At 46.7% G+C, this 22,922-nt stretch overlaps 1 pseudogene; it reads left to right on the top strand.

Annotated features, from left to right (window-relative positions):
- LOC136489576 (wall-associated receptor kinase 2-like) overlaps positions 1 to 15,049 on the top strand; it is a 33,533-nt pseudogene extending 18,484 nt beyond the window's left edge.
- Positions 15,050 to 22,922: the final 7,873 nt, after the last annotated feature.

Genomic DNA, 22,922 nt, shown 5'->3' with positions numbered 1-22,922 from the left:
ATAGCCGCGACCCCCTTCTCCCCCCGAGCTCTCGGGTGCCCTCGGTTTCCCGTTTGGCGAACCCTAGCCCCCCTAACCGCGCTCGCCGGCGTGTTCTCGGCCCTCGGCCATGGTGGTTGCCGCCGGAAACACTGTTCCGGCCGGCCATCTCTTTTTCTCTCTCCCCGGATAGATTTCTGGCCGTTCATTTCAAATCCGACGGCTCACGTTAGAAGATACCCCTTCGCGGGTGATTATGCTATAGAGCCCCTCGGTTTTCAGAAAATAGAACCCGCAGTCCAAGGCGTAATTCCCCGAATGCGCAATCCCGTTTGGAAAGCGTAAACTTCACTGTTTAAGTCAAAAGTACGCTTTCAGTATTTACAGAAATGCCATTCGAACTGTTTCGCTTATAGAATTGTCGTTTTAACTCCGAATTGATCTATTCAAATCACGTTAGCTTCGTAATTTCATAAGCTACATGTTGGAGCTACTGTTAGTCAAGATTGGAACTTTTTAATTTCATGATTAGATTTAATTAAATATAGGGCTATAGGAAAACCCGTTTTAATCATAACTATCGCATTTTAGCTCCGTTTTTCGTGAACTTCGCGTTGACATGATCGTAGCGAAGCGTACATTAGTTTTACAAACATTTTATCTAGATTTCAATACTGTTGGTGTACTGTTCTAATGATAGGAATGTTTGCTTTGCATGAATGCTTTTGGAATGTTGTGTGTTGCCGTGTTGGTCGTGTTTAGACGGTGAGGAAAACGTTGGAGACCAAGAACTCTTCGACGACCAGCAGGACCAGCACGAGTTTGTGAACCAAGGCAAGTATAACATGGGCCTTCCTTGATGTCCTATTTCACTTTAAGCAATTACTCATTTGCATGTGTCTAATTTTGATACCCGTAAGGACATCCTAGTGATTGTCATCATGTTCCTTGTCTCCTATGGGTTAAATGCATATGGGTAGATTGCTAGTGCTCTAACTGAACTTGACATACATGTTGATGAATGATACTATGGAACAAAGTGAGTAACATGAATTATAACAACTGTTCCATAGGGCGAAAGTGCAAATGACCTTTGTTCATGTTGCTCCCGGCCCTCCATAAGGACTTATCTGTCGGCAAAAGCTGGGACTGACAGTGCAACCGGGAGAGTCATATGGCTCTGACTTTAGCTCAGTAATAGGACCTTTCCTAGCTGGTTAGAGGTTACCTTTTTGGCGCAAATGGGGCTTGCCACTTTGGGTATAGGGCTGCCTCTGTTCCTATGAGTATAGCCGCGATGGATTTGTGCCATAGGAAAGGGGGGTCCCTACATCTGCCTGCCAAGGAAACCTAGCGGCCCTAACTTGTTAGGGAAACCGATGAAATGGTTTCATAGTGTACCCTGCCCGCTCACCTTGGTAGTGACATGGGAGTAATTAACCCGGGCATATGGGGATCACGACTCGCGGTTAATGTGCACCACCTCTGCAGAGGGTAACAAACTGTTATAACAGCCGTGCTCACGGTTACGAGCGGCCCGGAAAACTCATAGAATAACTGGTTACTTGATGATGATCGTTTAAGTTGTTCTATGATGAAATATGGTAAACCTGACCTTGATATATGTTCTTATGGGAATTAAATGGGAGCTTAAGCATAACTTGATAATACTTGAGAATAAAAGTTTGACCTATTAAAAATGCTAACTGCAGCAAACCAGAGTCTATCTTACTTGAGCTTCATAATCCCATGTTAGCTTGCTAAGTACGGAATGTACTTACACTTGTTTATTTTCTTTACTTGGATAAAAATCCCAGATGGGTAACAGATGACAACGGATATGAGGATTTCCCGGAGGATTATTAGGCTTGTGGTCAACCAGTTGACCTTCCCTGTGATGATGGCCACGAGAGTTTATTATCTTTTTACTATTCCGCTGTGATGTATAAGACTAAGTTTTACTATAACTCTGATGTATGATGATACCGTGATGATACTATATGTAATTTGTCAGCTTGTGTGTGTGATTGATTCCTGGGCACACATGAGTTTTGTGCATTCAATTTTATCCTTAAAATTGGGTGCGACAGAAATGGAGACGGAGGCGGCTCGGAGGAGGCTGTCCGCGCGGAGGTCCTGAGCTCGACGATGGCGGATCCCGGCGACCACGGCAGCGGCGGTTGCGGCCTTCCTCGGTGCTTGGCAAGCGCGAAAATGAGAGCGGGGGGGCAGCCGGTTGCGCGCGGAGGGGTCGGGCTGCTATTTGAAGCGGCCGAGGCGCGAGGAGGGGCGCTCCCATGACGCCGTTGGTGGGCGACGGTTGCGGCGCGGGGCGAGCGGGAGGTTGGGGGCGGTGCCGACAGGTGGGGCCAGGCGTCAGCGGCTGGGCGCGGGCGGTTGCCTGGTGCGGGCGCAGGCGCGGCTGCTGGGCGGGCGACGCCGAGGCGCGCGGCTGGGCTGCGGTGCCGGGCTGGGCACGGCTGCTGGGCCGAGAGCGGCGGCTGGGCTGAGCGGGGAAGGGGAGAGGAGGGTGAACGGGCCGCGCGGGAAAAAGGCCATGTGGGCTGAAAACAAGGAAGGGGGAGATGATCATTTTCACTTTTTATTTTCCAAACAAATTTTCCCAAAAGCATTTTCAAATAATTTTTGATTTCATTTGAACTCTAATTCAAAAACAATCAGCACATGAGTAAATAGTGCAGCAGCATGTATGCATTCAAAAGTTTCAAATCTTATAATTGATTTTTAATTCCCCAAAAATTATTAATTTCCTATAATTGAATGCACACTTAATAACATAATTAATTCAAATTTACTTATTTGAAAGAATGAAAAAATTTGGGTGTTACAAGAACGGATGAACAAAATAGAGGTCGGTAACTGATATATTTATCACATCTGGATAGAGACTACATAGTACCTTTTTGCGTCTCTATTGTGTTAGAAAATGAACAAAATAAAAAAACATGTTAATACAAGTCATTTTTGTTAATTAGGAATATCGAACGGTAATTAATGCTTGACAAGTTGATGGACTAGTTTATGGACAAATTAATTTTTAAAATTCTAGGCCATGCGAGAGCACAGGTTGACGGACTAGTTGATAACAACAGACATAGCTGGCCTGATGTTAATGTCCATAATAACCATTTGATCTATTCTATTTTTCAAAAAACTACCCACCTGTACCATTATGAAAATTATATAGACTAACCCCTTGATTTTACAACTAAATTATCCACCTATGCCATTAAAAAATATTTCAAAAGAACCACATAAATTTAATATTACTAGTTGGAAGCGTCAATAGAGCCTCCACATTAATTCTCACCAGATACACTAGAAAAAGATAAATCCTAGAAAATTCTTAAAATAAGCCAAAACATCTGGCCTTTAATTTGGTAGATTCAAATCACCAGCCCCAATAATAAGAGTTGGGTCTATTCTATTTTAAAAAAATAGCTACCCACCTCCACCATTATGAAAAATACATAAACTACCCTCTAATTTTACATCTAAATTACCCACCTCTGCCAATAATTTTTTTTGGAAATAACTACATAAATTTAACATTACTAATTGGAGGCCTCAACGGAGCCACCACTTTAATTTTCACTGGAGGCACTAGAAAAAGGGTAAATTCTAGAAAATTTTCATAATTTTTCGAAAATCTGGCCTTTAATTTGGTAGGTTCTAATCAGCAGTGCCAATGATAACCATTGGATGTGTCCAATATTATTAAATAAAAATTACCCACCACTGGCACTCGAAAAATACATAAAATAACTCCCTAATTTTGCAACTAAATTACCCACTCTGCCATTACAAAAGATATTTCAAAATAACCACATAAATTTGTATCTAAATTATCCATCTCTACCATAATGAAATATAGTTCCAAATAACCCTAAATTTGTAATTAAATTATGAAACCATGCAACTACAGGAGATAAATTTAAATAATTCTATAATTTTGCATTAATTATTCACTGGGACCAATATGAAAGATAATGCAAACTGGCCACTCAGCTTGCATTCAAATTATCTATACATATCATTATGATAGTTGATACAAAGTAATACCTATTCATTTGAATCTAAAATATCCACCTTAGCCATTATAAAAGGTAAACAAAAACTCTCAAATCTACATCAAAATGCTAATATAAGCTATTATGAAAAACAATTCAATATCCATTAGGTACAATATAATATATATATATATATATATATATATATATATATCTTAAATGTAAACTTATATCATTTATGTTCCACTATGCAAGGAAACCCATACAAATTAAGATAAATATTTATTTTAAAAATTTATTCAAAGTTGAAAAGTATCCCTTAACATATAGAGTGACACTGAGACATGATAACTAATATTGTAAGTCGTTATCTTAAAAGTTTAAACATTTTTCATTGAAACATTATATGATACGAATATTAGTAATTCAATTTTGAGCATTATATATATTTAATAAACAATACTAAAACCCATAGATATAAACAATTCAACATCTTGAATGTTTCCTGTTGATTGCTAAATCAACCATTTATGCCATTGTAAGAACAAGGAGGCTCATATACGCCTTAAAATATTCTTTTTATAAGATTAAAAGAATTGGTTAAAACAAACAAGAAGCTTATGCTAGTTTACATTGGATAAAACAAATAGAAGCAAGAAGATCAAAAGTTGAAATACAAAAAGAAAAATTCATGAAAAGAGCCTCCTTGTTATTACTCACCAAACCAGCTAGAAACAAGAGAGATAAATCCTAAAGGTCTCACAAAAATTTCAGACATTTGACCATCAAATCGGTAGAGTATAATCACCATACCATTGATAATAATAGCCTTTGGCTCTGTTGTGGTTTTTAAGATTTGAAAAACAAAATTTAGATTCATTTTGTGAGAACATACCTACAATAAAGTCATCATAGTTCAAGCAAAGGTTTTAACTAAATGTATAATGTAGATACATAAATGTGTTCTGCAAAGCAAAAAAATTAGATATGGATGAAAATGCATATAGATCAATAACTAATAGATTAGTGTAATATAGGGTTAGTGGATGATCCATCTAAATTGAATTTACCCAGAATTCTGGATAGCGTTACCACAAAGCACTCAGGCTGACCGAGAGGCTGAGGGTATCACAGCTGAACAGAGACTATACAGTATCTAGTATGGCTATTGTTTTAGAACCTAAGATTCTAGGCCGTTCAATTGCAAAGGTTGATGGATAGTATTAATAGAGTAATTATTAGACAAAGTCTTGACCCAATGAAACAAAAATACACCTACTATTTTGAAAGGGAGGGAGCATCTTATACTCTTATAAAGCAAAACCCTACTATCTATTTCTCTCAACATGCAAACTATCCAACTAGGCAAGGCACTATCACATATAATTAACATCCACTAAGCAAAACCCCACTAGCTATTCATCTCAACATGCAAGTTGTCCAACTAGACAATACACTGTCACATACAATTAAAATCTACTAGCGCATGCAACTGTAATGTCTATGTCAGCAAGACACATAAGCATTTTATTGTCCATGTTATCATACCACGCAATCCACTAATACGCAATTCCCGCAGCCACGCGCGGGGTAGTTCACTAGTTATATTATATTTTGTTGCCAAATCATCACTACCGGAGACCGCGGCTTTGCCGAGTGTTTTTACACTCGGCAAAGAGCCCTTTGCACTCGGCAAAGGCTTTGCTGAGTGTAGCACTCGGCAAAATTTTTCTCGGCAAAGGGTCTTTGCCGAGTGCTTTTTATCCGGGCACTCGGCAAAATAAAAAAAAATTGCCGAGTGCCCGACCCAGCGCTCGGCAATTTTATTTTATTTTTTAAATTACTTTGCCGAGTGCCCCAGCCCAGGCACTCGGCAAAGTTTTTTTTATTTTTTTTTAAAAAGTACTTTGCCGAGTGCCCCTGCCCAGGCACTCGGCAAAGTTTTTTTTATTTTTTTTTAAAATTACTTTGCCGAGTGCCCCTGCCCAGGCACTCGGCAAAGGTTTTTTATTTTTTTTAAATAATTTCTTTGCCGAGTGCCCCTGTTTAGGCACTCGACAAAGAATTTCTGAATTTTTTTTAAAAAAATACTTTGCCGTGTGCCGCGGCAAGGCACTCGGCAAAGAAATTTTATATTTTTTTTGAAAAATCTTTGCTGAGTGCCTTGCCCATGGCACTCGGCAAAGACCCCGAGAATTGCAAAAAAATATTTACATTCCATGGTAACAGACAATATATGACAAGCACAGGCATATTTAATAAATCCATCGAAAATCCATCACAAATGCACCAAAGTTCAACATCACAAGTTTATTATTACAAGTTCAACATCATAACTGTGGCGACGGAGACTGTAGGTGTGGTCCCCCGGACTGCGGTGAAGGACCAAACTGCGGCGAAGGGTTGACGCGATCAGCCGCCGGTGACACGGTAGCTGGATTGTTTGAACCCGCCGATGGAGGCTGCACAAAAGAGAAGAGATTGCATGTGTTAGACTCAAAATTGATAATTTCGGCAGCACCTCCCCTGCACGGGGAGGTTTCCAACCTGCAAGAAACAACGGCACGAAGGCCGACAATCACAATGGCACGAAGGCCGACAATCCCAACAGCACGGAGGCCGAAAATCACAACGACACGAAGGCCGACAATCCCAACGGCACGAACGCATTAAACTTTCATACTCACAGGAGTGAAGTGTCGAACCGGAGCTGGAGCTAGCAACTGCACTTGGACACTCGATGCTTGCCCGATGGTTTGCATGATCTGATACATGTCCGCCATCTGCTTCTTCGTGGCCTCCAGCTCTGTGGTCAGGTGCGCTTGCGTCTCCCTTGTCTCTGCTAGCTCGGCCTGCAGTGTTTCAATCACATGTTTCAGTATTGCAAATCTGATCAATGTGTGTAACGTTCAATGTACGACGAGTTAAACCAGAATTACCTGAAGTTCGTCGACCCGCGACAGTGTTGGAGTAGGCCGTGCACGTATGGGAAGGCTTCTGGCCGTGCTCCATGCCCTCACGTCGGAGAGAGAGGGTGCAGAGCTCGAGGAGTCGGCGCCGTCTGCAATCCACAACCGTCCGTGCTTCCTACCTTGCCCCAGCCTCACGATCACCTATGTCTCAAGGGGCTCAGTGCTCAGATTGTGATCTGAGCCACGGAGCGCCCTAACCGCCTCCGCGTACTCTCTGACCTTAGCATGGATGCTCGGGTCAGAGTAAGCCTAGGCAGTGGCATCCGGGTTGAAGACGACACCGGATTTCACCGGGCCCATGTGGGACACAGCCCATGCCCCAAACTCTGACACCAGCATGTCTGGGTGTGCCACCTCCTGCAAGAAAGACGGCAAGATGATTAGAAATCAGGCAAAATTGAGCATTAGAATAGATAAATGGAATCTCGTACAAGTGCCCGCTTGAATGCGGGGAGGTCTCATCATCACTGTCAAAATTGTCCAAATGGGCAACACTATCCGAAGGTTCTGTGTCTTCTTCATTGTCTTTGCCTAAATGGAATCGCTCAAGCATTTGAATGTCCTTCGGATTTAGCACTACATCTCCAGGGTCCTCGTCATCAACCATTTCATTGTCTACTTCCATGGCGGTCGTCACACCGGGTAAGACTATCTGAAAGCTCCATTGTAGCCCATCTGCTTGATAGAACTCTCCATCATATGTGTTTGTGTCGAAGGTGTAATCTTCATCGTTTGGAATAGGTAGTTTACCGTGCGAAGATACCTGGTGCACAATAGACCAACCCTTAAGATGGTCTTTGTCTTGGCACGCGTATGGCGTATGATACACCTACACGCCCTGTTGAGCCACAATATAGACATCTTTTCCTTTATAGACGGAATCATGCCTAATCTCGACTAGCCCAAGATGAGGGGTCCGTCTCGTTCGTCCAGGATCAAACCAGTGGCACTTGAATATGACAGGAGTAAGAGGTACCCGGCCCTCATATTCAAGTTCATAGATCTCCTCAATTATTCTGAGTATTCGACGCCATTAGTGCCCGGTGTAAAAACTTGGCTGTTGGTGGTTTTCCGACCGGGCCGAGTCTGCTCGTGTCTTGACGTGTGGAAGCGATATCCATTCACGTCATAACCAGTATATGACTTCACCCTTAACTTGAAGCCATTTGCAACCTGTCTCAACTCGTCACTCATGGACGCATTGGTTTGCGCCTGCAAGCTCAAGCATGATACATCGTTATACTATTGGAACGTATGAGCTACTAAGGAATATCGACGAACGTACGACCTTTTGTTTGAACCAAGAAATGAAATCAGGCCTCCCAGCTCCTGCACCCTCTGAAAGAAGGGTATCATGTTCGTGCGGGGTAGGATCCCTTGATTGATGCCACTCTTGACGAACAAATTCCCTGTGCCAAAGAGAATCAATGGGGTTCGATACAAAATAGTGACGTCGTATTGAAACAAGTTCGTTGAGAACTTACTTAATGAATGGCGCAACCTCGACAAGGTTGGTGAACACATATAGCGTGATTCTGCGCCACTCTTCTGGATCCAATCTCTTGGGGGTCGATCCACTTGCGCTGCCTAGTTGGCATTTGAAAAGGCTGAGGGTCAATTTGACTTCGCCAGCATTGTAACGAGGGGGTGGATTATGCTTGCTAGGAAGGTTTGACTTGTAGTAGGATGTCATGAAGTTTGCAACCTCCTCCTAAATGCTTGCCTCTGCAATGGAAGCCTCGATTCTAGCTTTATTTGTACATTTCTTGCGAAGAGTCTTTAGACATCGCTCGATTGGATAGCACCAACAGGCCTGCATGGGCCCCCCAACCGTGCCTTGGTCAGGAGGTGCACAATCAGATGCTGCATCAGCAAGAAGAAGCCGGGTGGAAAGATCTTCTCAAGCTCACAGACCAACTTAGGTGCCATAGTTTCCAATTCTGTAATGACGGTCGAAGATTGCTCCTTGGCACAAAGTTGGCAAAAGAAGTAGCTCAACTTTGCCAGCACTAGCCAGACATGCTCAGGGACATAGCCTCGAACCATCGACGGAAGTATCCGCTCAATCCATATGTGGTAGTCATGACTCTTCATCCTATTGACTCGTAGAGTCTCTAAGTTCACTCCCCTGCTCAGATTCGCTGCATACCCATCAGGGTACATTAAATTCTTGATCCATCGAAGTACTTCCCTCCTTTGATCGATTTTCAAGACATAGGGGGCCCTAGGCCTTCTCCACTACTTTCCTATTGCAGGAGGCCACATCTCTAGGTTTGGCCTATCGCACAACGTCGCCAGGTCCACTCTAGCCTTAGGGTTGTCCTTAGACTTGTCAGTGTCCATGAGCGTTGCCCAAAGTGCCTCGGCGATATTCTTTTCAGTGTGCATGACATCAATGTTATGGGGCAGTAGGATGTCATCGAAATAGGGGAGCCTCGTCAAGCCGAACTTATGAGTCCACATATGTTGCTCACCATATCCCACGAAACCACCATCTTCGTTGGGCACGAGAGCATCTATCTAAGCACGAACCTCCGCCCCAGTCCTCAAGCGTGGTCTAGGGTCCGTCACTTTGACACCTTTCATAAAGCTCTTGACCTCTTCTCTGAATGGATTGTCAAGAGGGAGGAATTGATGATGTTTGTCGAACGATGAATACTTGCCACCCTTCTTCAACCATATGAACCTCACAGCTTCCTTGCATATTGGGCATGGGAACTTCCCCTGAACACACCAGGCGCACATTAACTCGTATGCCAGGAAGTCGTGTAGGGAGTAGTGGTACCAGACGTGCATTTTGAAGCTAGTCTTCGTAGCTCGGTCGTATGTCCACACCCCTTTGACCCAAGCATCGATCAACTCATCTATCACAGGCTCCATGAAGACACCCATATTACTCCCCGGGTGTCCAGGGATTATCAACGATAGGAACATGGTATGCCGTTGAAAGGAGACGCCGGGGGGGGAGATTCAGGGGGATGACGAACATGGGTCAACATGTGTATGGTGCAGCCATCATGCCATATGGATTGAACCCATCTGTTGCCAGCGCGACACGTACATTATGAGCCTCCTCTGCTTTGAGAGGATGCCGCGAATTGAAGTACTTCCATGCATCAGCATCGGATGGATGTACCATCTTCTCAGGATTGTACCGTGTGCCGTTTTTGTGCCATGTCATCTGTTTCGCGGATTCCTTGGTCATGAATAGCCGTTGGAGCCTCGGCAGGAATGGAAGGTGTCATAGGACTCTCATGGGGATCTTAAGCTGCCTCTTCTGGCCATCGTCTGAGTCTACCTCCACGTACCTAGAGGATTTACACTTCGGGCAGTACTTTGCATCCGCGTGTTCTTTCCTAAATAGGACGCACCCCTTCGGACACACATGTATCTTGTCATACGGCATCTTAAGTGCAAGAAGGAGCTTCTCTGACTCGTACAAGTTCTTTGGCATAATGTGTGTCTTTGGTAGCATATCGCTCCACATGGCCACCATCTTGTCGAAGCCTTCTCGACTTAGGTTTAACTCGGCCTTCAACCCCATTACACGACCAATGGCATCCAGTTGAGAAACATTAGTATGATCGTGAAGGGGTCTCTGTGCCAAGTCCAACATCAGGTAGAAGGCATCTGCGGCAGCCTCATCTCCTCCTTGTCACGTCCTTCAGCGAACTAAGCTTGGTGCGTGTCATCCAGCATGTCTACTACCCCGGCATCATCATCGAAAGCCTTGAGCCATGGTCTCACCACCTCCTCCCTGATACGATCGGCTTCACCATGGTGGATCCACCGGTGGTAGCCTGGAGTAAATCCAAACTTGAGTAAATCCAAACTTCACAATATGTTTACCCCATGGTTAACCTATCTTTCCTTCTTCTGTTGTCACAACCGCTGCATGGACAAACCACTAGAGAATGGCCTCCAGCACTCTCGCCAAATGCATGCTGTAAGAATTCTTCGACCTTGACTATAAACAGCATGTCGTAATCGTGCTCGTCTCCCCGGAGCGTGTACATCCACTCACGGTCCTCCATCCTTTAACAGACGTATCAGCACATATGAGTCACCATCAATTGCATCTACGCGGTGTCCCTACTCTCTAATAGGTGAGGATAGGTCCTAATCCCACCCGCGGATCCATAGATGAGGTTAGTTTCCATGCTCCGCTCCTATCCAAGACGGAATTTAGGCAGCACCTCCCCGCTGTTCTCCCGATACACGTCCTGCAAGGGAGAGTGTGTATCCGGAGAACAATAGGGGGGTGATGCCGAAACACCATCTCGGACTGGAGTGGACCATGGAAACTAACCCATCTACGCATCCGCGGGCTGTCCAAAAAACATAGACAATCTGAAACAGAAACGCTCATAGATATGCAAAGACCTGCATAACTCCGATCGTATCTCTTTCGGACAGGAGACGCCTAACTGGGATCAGCGACCTAAGACCATGATACGGATAGAGGGGTTATACCTAGGGTGCTGGTGAGGTCAGGCTAGCGGGGCTGTGGCGAGTCGGTGCAATGGTGCCGCGACGCGGTGCAGGCAGACCCGCAACGCTGATGAAGACAATCGGGGTCACCGAGGTCCCTCCGCCGGGGCCTCCTCCTGCATAAAAAGGCAATACATTAGTGACAATTGAAAATTTTGGCAGAACCTCCCCTGCACGGGGAGGTTTCAAAAACCTGCAAAAAAGATCGGCACGAAGGCCAACATCCCCAAACAACGGCTCGATGGCTGAAAACCACATACAACTATTACTACTAACAAGGGCTCGATGGCCAACATCCATTGCATGATTTGAATAGAAAGGGAAGGGCGAACCTAGTGTGCTCGTCGATGGTGGGCGGACTCGGGAGCGGGGCGCCGAGGGCACGACACCGCCGCTAACGAGGCATGGACAGCGGCCGGGGCTTCTCCTCCCTTCTTCCTCCTCCCTTCTCCTCTCCACCTCCCTTCTCCTTCTTCCTCCTCCCTTCTCCTCTCCTCCCTCCCTTCTTCCTTCTTCCTTCTTCCTTCTTCCTCCTCCCTTCTCCCTTCTTCCTCCTCTAATCTTCCTCCTCTTCTCCCCTTCCCTTCTCGTCCTCCTCCCCTGCTCCTCCTACCTCCCCTGCTCCTACGGGTGGCGCGGCCAGGGAAGGGACGGCCGGGACAAGGCCGCCGCTACCGGAAATGGCCAGCCGGCACCAGCCAGCCACCTCTGGGCGGCCAAGGCGTGGGGGGTCGGGCCACGGCCGACGACGGGGGTGGGCGCGGCCGGCGGAGGGCGCGAGCGTGGGCGCGGCGGGCGGCGGGCACGGGGAGCTACCGGAGCGGGGCGTGGCTGGCGACGGGCGAGGCCGACGGAGGGCGCGGGGAGCTGCCGGGGCGGGGTGCAGCCGGCGGCTGGGGGCGGGGCGTGGCCGGCGACGGGCGCGGTCGTGGGCGAGGCCGGCGGCGGGCGCGGGGAGCTGCCGGGGCAGGGCGCGGCCGGCGGCTGGGGGCAGGGCGCGGCTGGCGACGGGGGTGGGCGCGTCGGGCGCGGCCGGCAACGGGCGCGGTCGCGGGCAAGGCCGACGAAGGGCGCGAGCGCACGCGGGAGCGAGGGCGGGGCTCGCCGGCGGCGGCGATTCGCCGGCGAGGGCGCGGCAGCGGCGGGGGTGGGCGCGGCGGCGGCTGGGGTGGGCGCGGCGGCGGCTGGGGTGGGCGCGGGGGAGCGAGCGGGTGGCTGGGGCGCGGGGGTTGGGCCGCGCGGGGGTTGGGCCGGTGGGGTTTTACTGTTTTTTTTTATTATTTCAACTTTGCCGAGTGCCCCCTGGGCCGGCACTTGGCAAAGCCCACTTTGTCGAGTGCCCCGCATAGCACTCGGCAAAATTTTTTTTTTGATTTTGGGCCCAAATTTTTTTCTGGGGCCTTGTGACAGTATTTCAAACTCTATTTTAAAATTTGGGGCAATTTTGACTTTTTTTGATATATTTCATTAGTTTACTTCGTTTCGTCGAATTTTTCGGGATATTTCAAATTTGAACTGCAGGTACATGGAATAATGGACTTTGGTCATTCAAAAATTGATACTCATGATATTTAGGGTATGTTTAGGCCGTATTCAGGAACTCACATGAAATCTCGAGTATCTCGTTGACGTAACATGTGAGTTCCTAGATACAGCCTAAACATACCCTAAATATCATGAGTATCAATTTTTGGATGACCAAAGTCTATTATTCCATGTACGTGCAGTTCAAATTTGAAATATCCCGAAAAATTCGACGAAACGAAATAAACTAATGAAATATAACAAAAAAAGTCAAAATTGTCCCAAATTTTAAAATAGAGTTTGAAATACCGTCACAAGGCCCCAGAAAAAAATTTGGGCCCAAAATAAAAAAAAAAATTATTTTGCCGAGTTACGGCCCGGGAGGCACTCGGCAAAATATGTTTTTAAAAAATAAAAAAAAAATTTGCTGAGTGCCTAGGGCTGGCACTCGGCAAAATAAGTTTTTAAAAATAAAAAAAAATTGCCGAGTGCCAGCCATTAGGCACTCGGCAAAATCTGACGGCAGGTGGCCGCCGTCACGGGCCGGCCACCTTTTGCCGAGTGGAATCTTTGCCGAGTGCCGCGGCACTCGGCAAAGCCTAGTTTTGCCGAGAGTCAGGCTTTACCGAGTGCTTGGCACTCGGCAAATCCACCTTTGCCGAGTGTTTTATTTTGCCGAGTGCGGCACTGGGCAAAATATTGCTTTGCCGAGTGCCCCGATAAAAAACACTCGGCAAAGTCTCAGGCACTCGGCAAAGTCCAGTTTTCTAGTAGTGCATCTTGACAGCTTTCATGCTGACTAAGCATTTAAATTTTGCTATCAGTGTCTGGAATACAACAAGTTGCTACCACTTTGTGTGTGACAAGTTTTTTTTCGTGAAACTATAGATATGATGTTAAAATTCGTGGTTAAAGTCAATGTAGAGTAGTTATTATGTAAGCTGAATGGTTGAACATGTATCTTTCTTGTCTGCAGCAACATTTGTCGCCGTCATCCTTGGATGTGTTGCGATTGTATTGCTTCAGACACGAAATAACCGGAAAACATTCATCAAAAATGGTGGTAAAATACTGGAGACCCAGGGCATAAAAATCTACACCAAAAGGGAGCTGAAGAATATAACTGATCGCTACAGCAAACGCCTTGGAGGAGGGCACTTTGGCAATGTTTACGAGGGTAAGATCATGGGCGGCTCCGAAGCCGAAAAAGTTGCCGTTAAATGCTCTACGGCGAAAAGCGTGGTGCACCGCTGGAAGAAGTTGATTCGACCTCATGTACCACAGCAAGGCCTGGAGGAAGATGGGTCGTTCATCAACGAGATCAAATTCCAGTTCGATGCCAGGCACAAGAATATGGTCCAGCTCCTCGGATGCTGCCTAGAGTCTGGCATTCCCAGGTTAGTCTTCGAGTTTGTGTCCAATGGAAGCCGCGATGACGCACTTCATAGTGCCAGGAATCCATGTACTCTCTCACTTCTGGAGCGACTGGACATTGCCATCGGCTCTGCAGAAGCTGTCGCCTACATGCACTCAGCTTGACAATCAGAAGCACGTCCATGGGGACATCAAGCCTTCCAACATCCTCCTTGACGACAGCCTCAACCCGAAGGTCTCTGACTTCGGTTCCTCCAGGCTTCTGTCAGTCGATAGTTATTATGTTAGGGCCGTGGCTGGAGATACGGGCTACATGGACCCATTATATATCAAGACGCAGCACTTCACATTGGAGTGCGATGTCTACAGCTTCGGCGTGGTGCTTCTAGAGCTCATCACGAGGAAAAGGGCCAGGTATGAAGATGATGGGAATAAACATATCCCTTGGAATTCGTCAGGTGCTTCAAGGACGAGGGAAGCGGAAGGACGATGCATGATGAAAAAATAAATTCCTCAGGTGTGGATGCTCAATCTCAACGTAACACACAGTGCCTCGACGGGATTGGCATGCTGGCAGTCGGATGTCTCAAGGAAGACAAGAGGGAGAGACCAACCATGGCAGAAGTTGTTAAGGAGCTTAAGCAAGTGAAGGTAATAGCCCTCTGTCAAGCGAGTTGAAAGCATACAGATGAATGAAGCGAAGCATGAATGGTCAGCACATGAGCTTAGCAAGAGTTCAGCTTTATCCCGTATCTATGATCCGTATGTTTATAGCTTTCGTGTCGAATATAGAAGTTTTGCCATACGTACATCATAAAAATTTTTAGTTCTATCATTTATTTGAGCCACTATTGATAATATTATTAGACTGGTTGTAAGTGTGTAGTAGTTTGATAAAATCATGTATGTCTGGGATGTGATATAGTATGTGTGTTAATGGTTCATCAAATAAATATACATTAATATAGTCTGCCAAAAACAGTAATGTCTACATGTAAACATAGTAATTGTAGAAACATATGTACAGCAGATTACAAGTTTTTAAAGTTCAGCCAGCGTGCTGGCGGCGGCTGCTCTTTTCGTACCATTGTGGGTTTTTCTTGGCCTACCAGCGGTGGGCACCAATGTTGGGAAACAGATGGATTCCAGCAGGGTGAGAGTCAAATGGCCTTCGCAGGGGCGGAGTCAGAGCCTGGGTAAGAGCATAAAGTGAAGCCAATGCCAAGTTTAGGGTTTCATATTCTTATATAACTCTCTATTTTAAATGGGTCAGCCTCCCCTTTTATAGGTCTCTGTACATGGGGGAGCTATATTACTACTTTACCCTACAATTCATCGGACATATTCCTAGGATATGCCCGTACTAAGCCTGGCATCCAGGGGCATCTAGGGTCTTCTCTTTATTAGCACCACCTTCATTCGTGGGCCTTAACAGAGCCTAACAGAGGCCCAACTACCCCTTGTCACGTGCCCTACTTTAGGCCTTCTGACACGACCGGTGAAGGCCTGGCCTTTGCCGACTCTGTCTATCTTTCAGGCTGGTCGACTACCTTTCCTCCGCCGGCCTTCGCTCCATCTCCGCCTGGTTCTAATGTTCTTCTCGCGTCGTCTTCCCATCTCTCTGCCACCAGCTTCGCCCTGCGCTCCCGGACTCGACCTTCGGTCCACCTGTGGGTCTTCGCCAATGGGCCTCCACGGGCCTAGGGCCTTTGCATGGCCATGCTATAGCGGCCGAAGGCTTCTTCAATTACCTGTCTAAAAAATAAGAACTGTGGAGATAGCTTGCATCCACCAAGTACGATTGTCCTGATAGGGACAGGCATGCCTTCTCAGTCCGCCAGGACCGAAAGGACAGTTGTCTCAAAGGAGGTGCCATCCTTGCGCCATGCCGCAGACAAGACAGGACCGCCTGGCGGTGACGACAAGTACGGTAGCTCACTGTCCAAATACGGCCCGATGGGATGGGCAAACGGCCACACCCACTACGAGATGGGGCTCATGACTACGGCCTTGACTTTTAGGGCCAACCAAGCCAACGAAGGCCACGACCCCAGAGCTCGGGATCGTGGTCATCCGCTTCACGACCAGTAAGACAACTGACGACCCAGGAATGGCTACCTACTCCTGTACGATGTCCTTGGGAGATCAGGAGACGATGACTAAGGCCATGGCGAGACCACGTCCCATAGGACGGCTGGCAAAACATCACCATGCCAACAGTGCCATCACGACCAGTACTGTGGCACTGCGCCACCTCATGCCATGACGTAGGCACAAGACCATAACCATGTTCGGGCGTGCGGTGACACCAAGACAAGACGATTTTCCTTGCAAGACAAGATAGCTAGTTTTCCCTCCCTCAGGCTCACGACCACTCGGTCTGGAGAACCTAACTCTTTGTACGTGGCCTGGCCCCGGACTTTATATAAGGGCAGTCAGGGCACCGTTCCAAGGGGACGGACTCTTGAGACTTCATTCGGGCAGTCCCTCTACACTCTCCTACATCTTTCACTCTTCATGCATACCCCATTGTAAGAACTTCAGAGCTTTCAACCTAGGAACACAAACTCGATCTATCTTTGAGATTAGACGTAGGGCTCTGGCCTAAACCAATATAGTTCCTTGTCTTTGGATGCTACCATCGTCTTCCTGGAGCAGGGCGACATTCGTATAAATTCACTCGTCGGGTGACAAAACACCGACAGTTGGTGCGCCGGGTAGGTGACAGTCGCGCATTCTCTTTGTTGGGAAGAAAGCAATGGCTCCCTACACCTACATTGGACTTGCTCTTAGCACGGCCCCGGTTGCCGCATCCATTTGGAAGCCTTGAGTTCGCCGACGCCAACGGGCCAACGCCTGCTTTCAATCTTCTCCGTAGCCAAGCTCTTCGCTTCGGGGACCTAGACTTCATAGCCGACCACCTAGGTCAACTATGACTTAGCGAAGGAGATATGACACCGCTACACACCCCAATGCTCAACCACGAGCCAACCCATGCTGGTCTGATGATCATCGATCCTGATGCGCTCGAATGTAGGATCGACGCCTACCTCAGGACGAACCCCGAGCCGGAACAAGGCTGGCATGTTTTCTACATGCTGGCCAACGCCTTCGCCTAGCTCTCAGGGAGCGGGCCCATGCCACCAGAGGCTGAATTCTGGGACCCCTGCATTACACTGCCCTCAGGAATGAGGGATGCCGCCACGCTCTTCGAACAAGAGCTAGCCAGGTGCAATCACCATCCAATGACGCCCAACCTCTCTGAATTCATGGGAATGGTGGAACGGAACCCAGAGTCCATCTTTGACCTCCTTCCATCGACCCCTGACGATACTAACTCCAAGTCTAGATCCGAACGAAGCTACCACCCGGTGCGGGAGAGCAACGTGTTTCACCTCTCGGAAAATGGGGAAGCTGTAGTGGGAGGTGAAGAGGATGATGCATACCCAATTCCACGCACCCTAGGGAGCAGGCCGAGTACAAGCAGGAGCGCCGGGAATGAGCCAAGGCTCGCGAAGCCGAGTAGGCCAACGAACGCCACGACGACGGATGCCCTAGTCTGCAACACCTCGATGCTGAGGGCGTGCGGGCGCGGGCACGTCGTGTGTACGAACAGATCCAACAAGGCAAGAGGGAGATGCATGTCTTCCCCCGAGCTTGCCAGAACATCGTTGCGTCCGCCATGATCATGCGAAAGGCTTCCGAGCCCTCAATCGACGAGGGAAAGCGCGTTCACAAGGAGCTACGAGACTTGCTGGAAACTGCGGTGGTACAGCAATCACAAAGCTCTGCAGATAGGTGACACCCCGAGGCTAGTATCGTACACATGTCCTCTGTGCGGCGCCCCCGAGGGCAACACGCGCCTACCATGCTCCAGCCCGAGGGCGCACAAGCGGGAACCTTCCCCAGCACGCAGCCGCTATGTCGGACACCACAATGCCCGCTCGGCCTAGGGTGCCAGACGCCCTGAGACAGACTTCGCAAACAGGGACCAGCTACACTACGGCAACAACAACCTAGACAACCACGGATGACACCCCCGTATGTGACACGCTCAGCGTAGCCCGAGCCCGGACGTCTATGGCCTGCAAGCGTTCACGAAGCGGATCCGATAGACACCGTTCCGGGCGTTGTTCCGCGCGCCGTCGAACATTGCCAAATACTTCAGGGACTCCAACGCCGCCGTGTGGCTAGAAGACTTATGTCTCGCCTGTCTAGCAGGCGGGGCAAATGACGACCTCTTCATCATCCAATACTTGCCGCTCTACCTCGTGGAAAGCGCCCGAGCGTGGCTTGAGCACCTCCCCGCAAACAGCATTCACTCGTGGGCTAACTTCAAGCGCATCTTCGTAGGGAACTTCCAAGGAACATACGTGTGCCCTAGAAATTCTTGGGATCTCAAAGCCTGCAAACAAAAAGTAGGGGAAACTCTATGCGAGCACATTCGCCGCTTCTCCAAGTAGTGCAATGAGCATCCCGACATCGTAGACGCGGACTTGATCGGAGCATTTATCTCTGGCACGACCAATAAAGCCCTCGTCCGCGAGCTCGGACGTGAGGCACTTGCCATGTAGGGAGCGGGGCAGGTCAACGGAGAACTCTCATTGTCGGAGACGTCGTAGGAGTAGTCCTCTGCCCATCTTTGCTGTTTGGAACGGGCCCGGGAACTGCAGCCCGGGTGGATGGGAGCGGCAATAGGGAGAGGGAGGATATCCCTTGGGCACTCGGGGTGGGGCTGGTGCAGGCCACCGGTGCCGGAGTGGCCACTAGCGGGTTGGGGCTCCCGAGCCAAGCCGGAGTCTATATTCCAGCAATGGCGCACTCCGGAGCTGCAGGCTCGCCAAAGGGCGCCAAAACTTCTCCACCGACCCCATGGATCGTTAGATCAGGTCAAGATGAGCTCGGATCTGGGCCTGGAAGGGGTGATTGGTTTGCTTCTGGGTGGTGGATCGATGGTGGGGTGGATGCGGCGGCGCCGGCATCGCGGGGTGTAGGGGACTGGTGGTGGGACGGGTCAATCCCATGCAACATCCGTAGAAGATATTTATGATCTCCATTGACTTAACAAGTAGGTCAATATAAACCATCATGCTTTCCTACCACAAAAAAGACATTGAAAACTCGGTGCAAGTTGATGAACGATACACACACACACCCCGACATAAACATTGAAAGTTCGGTGCTTTCGTAGTTTTTTAGTGAAACCATATCAATAGATAAAAAGCCCGGCTACTCGGGAGCATATATAAATATATGCAACAACATGTTCTTGGGACAAAAACAAATTGACTGTCATGAAGCACCAACCAGCAGCCACGCAGTTTATGTCAGACTAGTGTCGGTAGCTGTCCATTACTCAAGACGGATAAGGCAGCGGGCAACGAGATGGAAGATGGGCCGAAACATCCGAGGAAGCCAAGGCCCAGGACGAAGAAGTCGATATTGTTTGGGCTGAATTCGGTTAACACGTACACTGAACGTGAGCGGAGCATGAGCCTGTACGATACAATAGCAATGCATCTGTTACAACATTTTCGACTCACATGTGGATTTCAGCAACGTAGTGCGTACAATGTTCGTGGGTGTGTGGGAGAGTGGGACACTAGTGGTCCAGGCAAGGCAAGTGGCACTGCTAGTGTCCACTGTACCCAGCTGGCCGACATTCCGATTCAGACATCCAAGTTGCTCACGGCAAGAATCTTCAACATTCCATGAACAACTCAACATCATCATCACTACATTGTTGTTCAATAGTCATGCTGAGGGAGACAACGTAACAGCCATATAAAACCCAATTCTATTAAAGCTTTGGTAGTAGAGTTAAACTTTAGTTGAGTTTGGTTTGTTAACATCGGCTATACGACTTTGTAAGCTGGTAAACTAGCACCGGATCTTGGGCTTTCGTTAAGCTTTCAATAAAGCCGGGTGAATGCCTTTGATCTAAAAAGAGGATGTTTTCTATGAAAGGTTAATTAGTGTATGTTGATCGGTCCAACGTAAACAAAAATGTTGGATTACTGTTAGTAATTCAAATTCAGACCAAATGATGCAGACACTACAAAAATCGAGGAGTTCTCCTAGTGTTTTTACGTAGTAATAAAACACTACCACTAGTCATAGCACATGAGAATCTCACTAGGAGACATTTGGTAGGGAAAATTTGTACTAAATTTTAAATGTTAAAACACTAGGAGAACCCAACCTCACCGGGAGAAATTGAATATTCTGGTTGTGAGACTCCCAAACATGTAAGATACAGTTGAGATGATTGAGAATTGAAAGCCATTCTTCCATTAAAATTCAGTTGTCAAATCAGATGCATACGTCTGTGTCATTAATTATTGCGTTGGTGTGTCTGGGAAGGTGGCTATACCTCCTATATGCACCCATACGCCCAGCACCCATGATATGACATGGAAGGGTAAAGACCAAAACACAAGTGGGCTAGCTGCAGCCTTATGGATTGGACCTCAGTTAATAGAGTCCTTATTTTCAGAAGCACATCTCTTACTTGGCCCGCTTAGGGCAGTCCCAATGGGATATTGATGATAGTTTCTATCTATCTTAATTCCAGGCACAGCTAAGCAAATTGCTGACATGACAGTAGAGAAACTACGTATAGAAACTATCCATTAGGACTGCCCTTATGTTAGTTGATCTTAGGCTGCGTTAATTTATTAGGTGCCTTTGTAAATAGTTTGACCGTCTCTGAAAGTTGTTGGATATTTTTGAAGATTTAGACACTTTATGCCGCCTCTGTTAATCAAGGGGCCTTTACCTTTAACTATAGCCTATATTTTCTGTGCGACTATTGAGATAACCTCTGTGTGCTTGACCACTAAGTCACACAACTGGGGTCTGTTTGGTTCACCCCTCCAAGGCTAGGATAACACAAGCCAACGATCTCCACCAAGGTGTTCAAAACGTCTGTGTGACTTAGTGCTTCACCACTAAGTCACCCAGGCGTTCAAACCAGGAAACTTCGCTTGCATTCAGACATGTGCTAGCTCTGATATCTCGATGAGCAAGCTATGATGACTTCTCCAAGTCAATGTCTTCGCCCAGCCTGTGGTACAAGAGAAAAATGGCGGAAATATATTTATTAGTCATGTTGTGGTGCGGTCTTTTGGGACTAGGAAAAGAAGGGTCATTAGCAGATAATATTGGCTTAGCTTTAGACAGATTTCATGATTCTTGCAATGTTTTACTACTACAGATCTGACATTTACTACCGGCCCCATCACTGCCGGTTTTTAGCTAAAACCGATAGTGATAGGTCTATCCGATACTGATATTGGGTCATAATTGTCAGTTTTTGGCTAAAACCGACACTGACAATATCGCTGCCGGTTCGTGGCTTGAGCCGGCAGTGATATGCTGCAAAAAAACTTCATAACTTTCTCATATAATGTCCGATGAAGATAAACTTTATATCGAAGTTGCAGTACTCGACGAGATCTACAACTTTGTGCTTCAAACTTTTTTGATTTGAGATCATTTGGATGGCCAAATATACAACATAATATTTTATAGAGTTAATACCAAAGGAGTCCAAATGCTTTATAGTTATAAGTGTGTCTGTAGTGGTAGTTAAGGATCTCGGATGGAGAAGCGACAAAAATTAAAATTGTAGATATTGAAAAGTTATGCAACTTTGTAGTTCACAAGTTTCTTATTTAAAGTCGTTATGATGTCACTCTATTTGATATGCAAGATTTCGTAGAAGTTAATACCAACTAAAGCCATATGTTCCATAGTCATAAGGGAGTGTGTAGTAGTATTTGAAAATCTCAGATGGAGAAGCAACCAAAACAAAAGTTGTAGATCTCAAAAAGTTACACAATTTTGTAGTTGATAACTTTTTCATTTGAAACCATCTATCTAACGAAAATTACGTTTGATTTTTCAAATTTAAAATTTGAATTTTTCAAGTGGCCTCGGATGGTGAAACACCCAAAACAAAAGTTGTAGATCTCGACAAGTTATGCAACTTTGTAGTTGACAAATTTTTCATTTGAAATCATTTATCTAAGAAAAATTACTGTTGAATTTTTCTCACATTTGAAATTCAAATTCTTTAAATGACCTCAGATGTAAAAATGACCAAAACTGAAGTTGTAGATCTTAAAAAGTTATAAAACTTTGTAGCTGATAACTTTTTCATTTGAATTCATTTAAGGTGCCAAATACTCATTTCAAAATCAGATGAACATAAAATGGCTAGGATGAATATCTCATTTGAGCACAAGCGTCTTATAGGTGGAGTGTTTAGGGAACAAAAACGCCAAGCAGGAGGTCAGGGGTTCGAGCATGCTTTTTTCATGCGAAAATCGCGTGACTTCTGACTGTGTGGCAGTCTAATGGAGTCTCTCCGAGTATTAAAAAAAATCTACTTTTCATCCCATTTTTGGGTTTTCCTAGAAACCACATCACTGTTGGTTCGTAATAACCGACACTGATTTGAACCCCACATCAATGCCGGTTTGTCTGTGTCGGTTCAAAATCCGGCAGTGAATGGGGGTTTTGAACCAACACTGAATGTCAGATCTGG

Source organism: Miscanthus floridulus, chromosome 10 (assembly GCF_019320115.1).
Source record: "Miscanthus floridulus cultivar M001 chromosome 10, ASM1932011v1, whole genome shotgun sequence".
Lineage (NCBI taxonomy): Eukaryota > Viridiplantae > Streptophyta > Magnoliopsida > Poales > Poaceae > Miscanthus > Miscanthus floridulus.
Note: the sequence above shows the minus strand (reverse complement) of the source record. Positions and strands in the feature narration are given on the sequence as shown.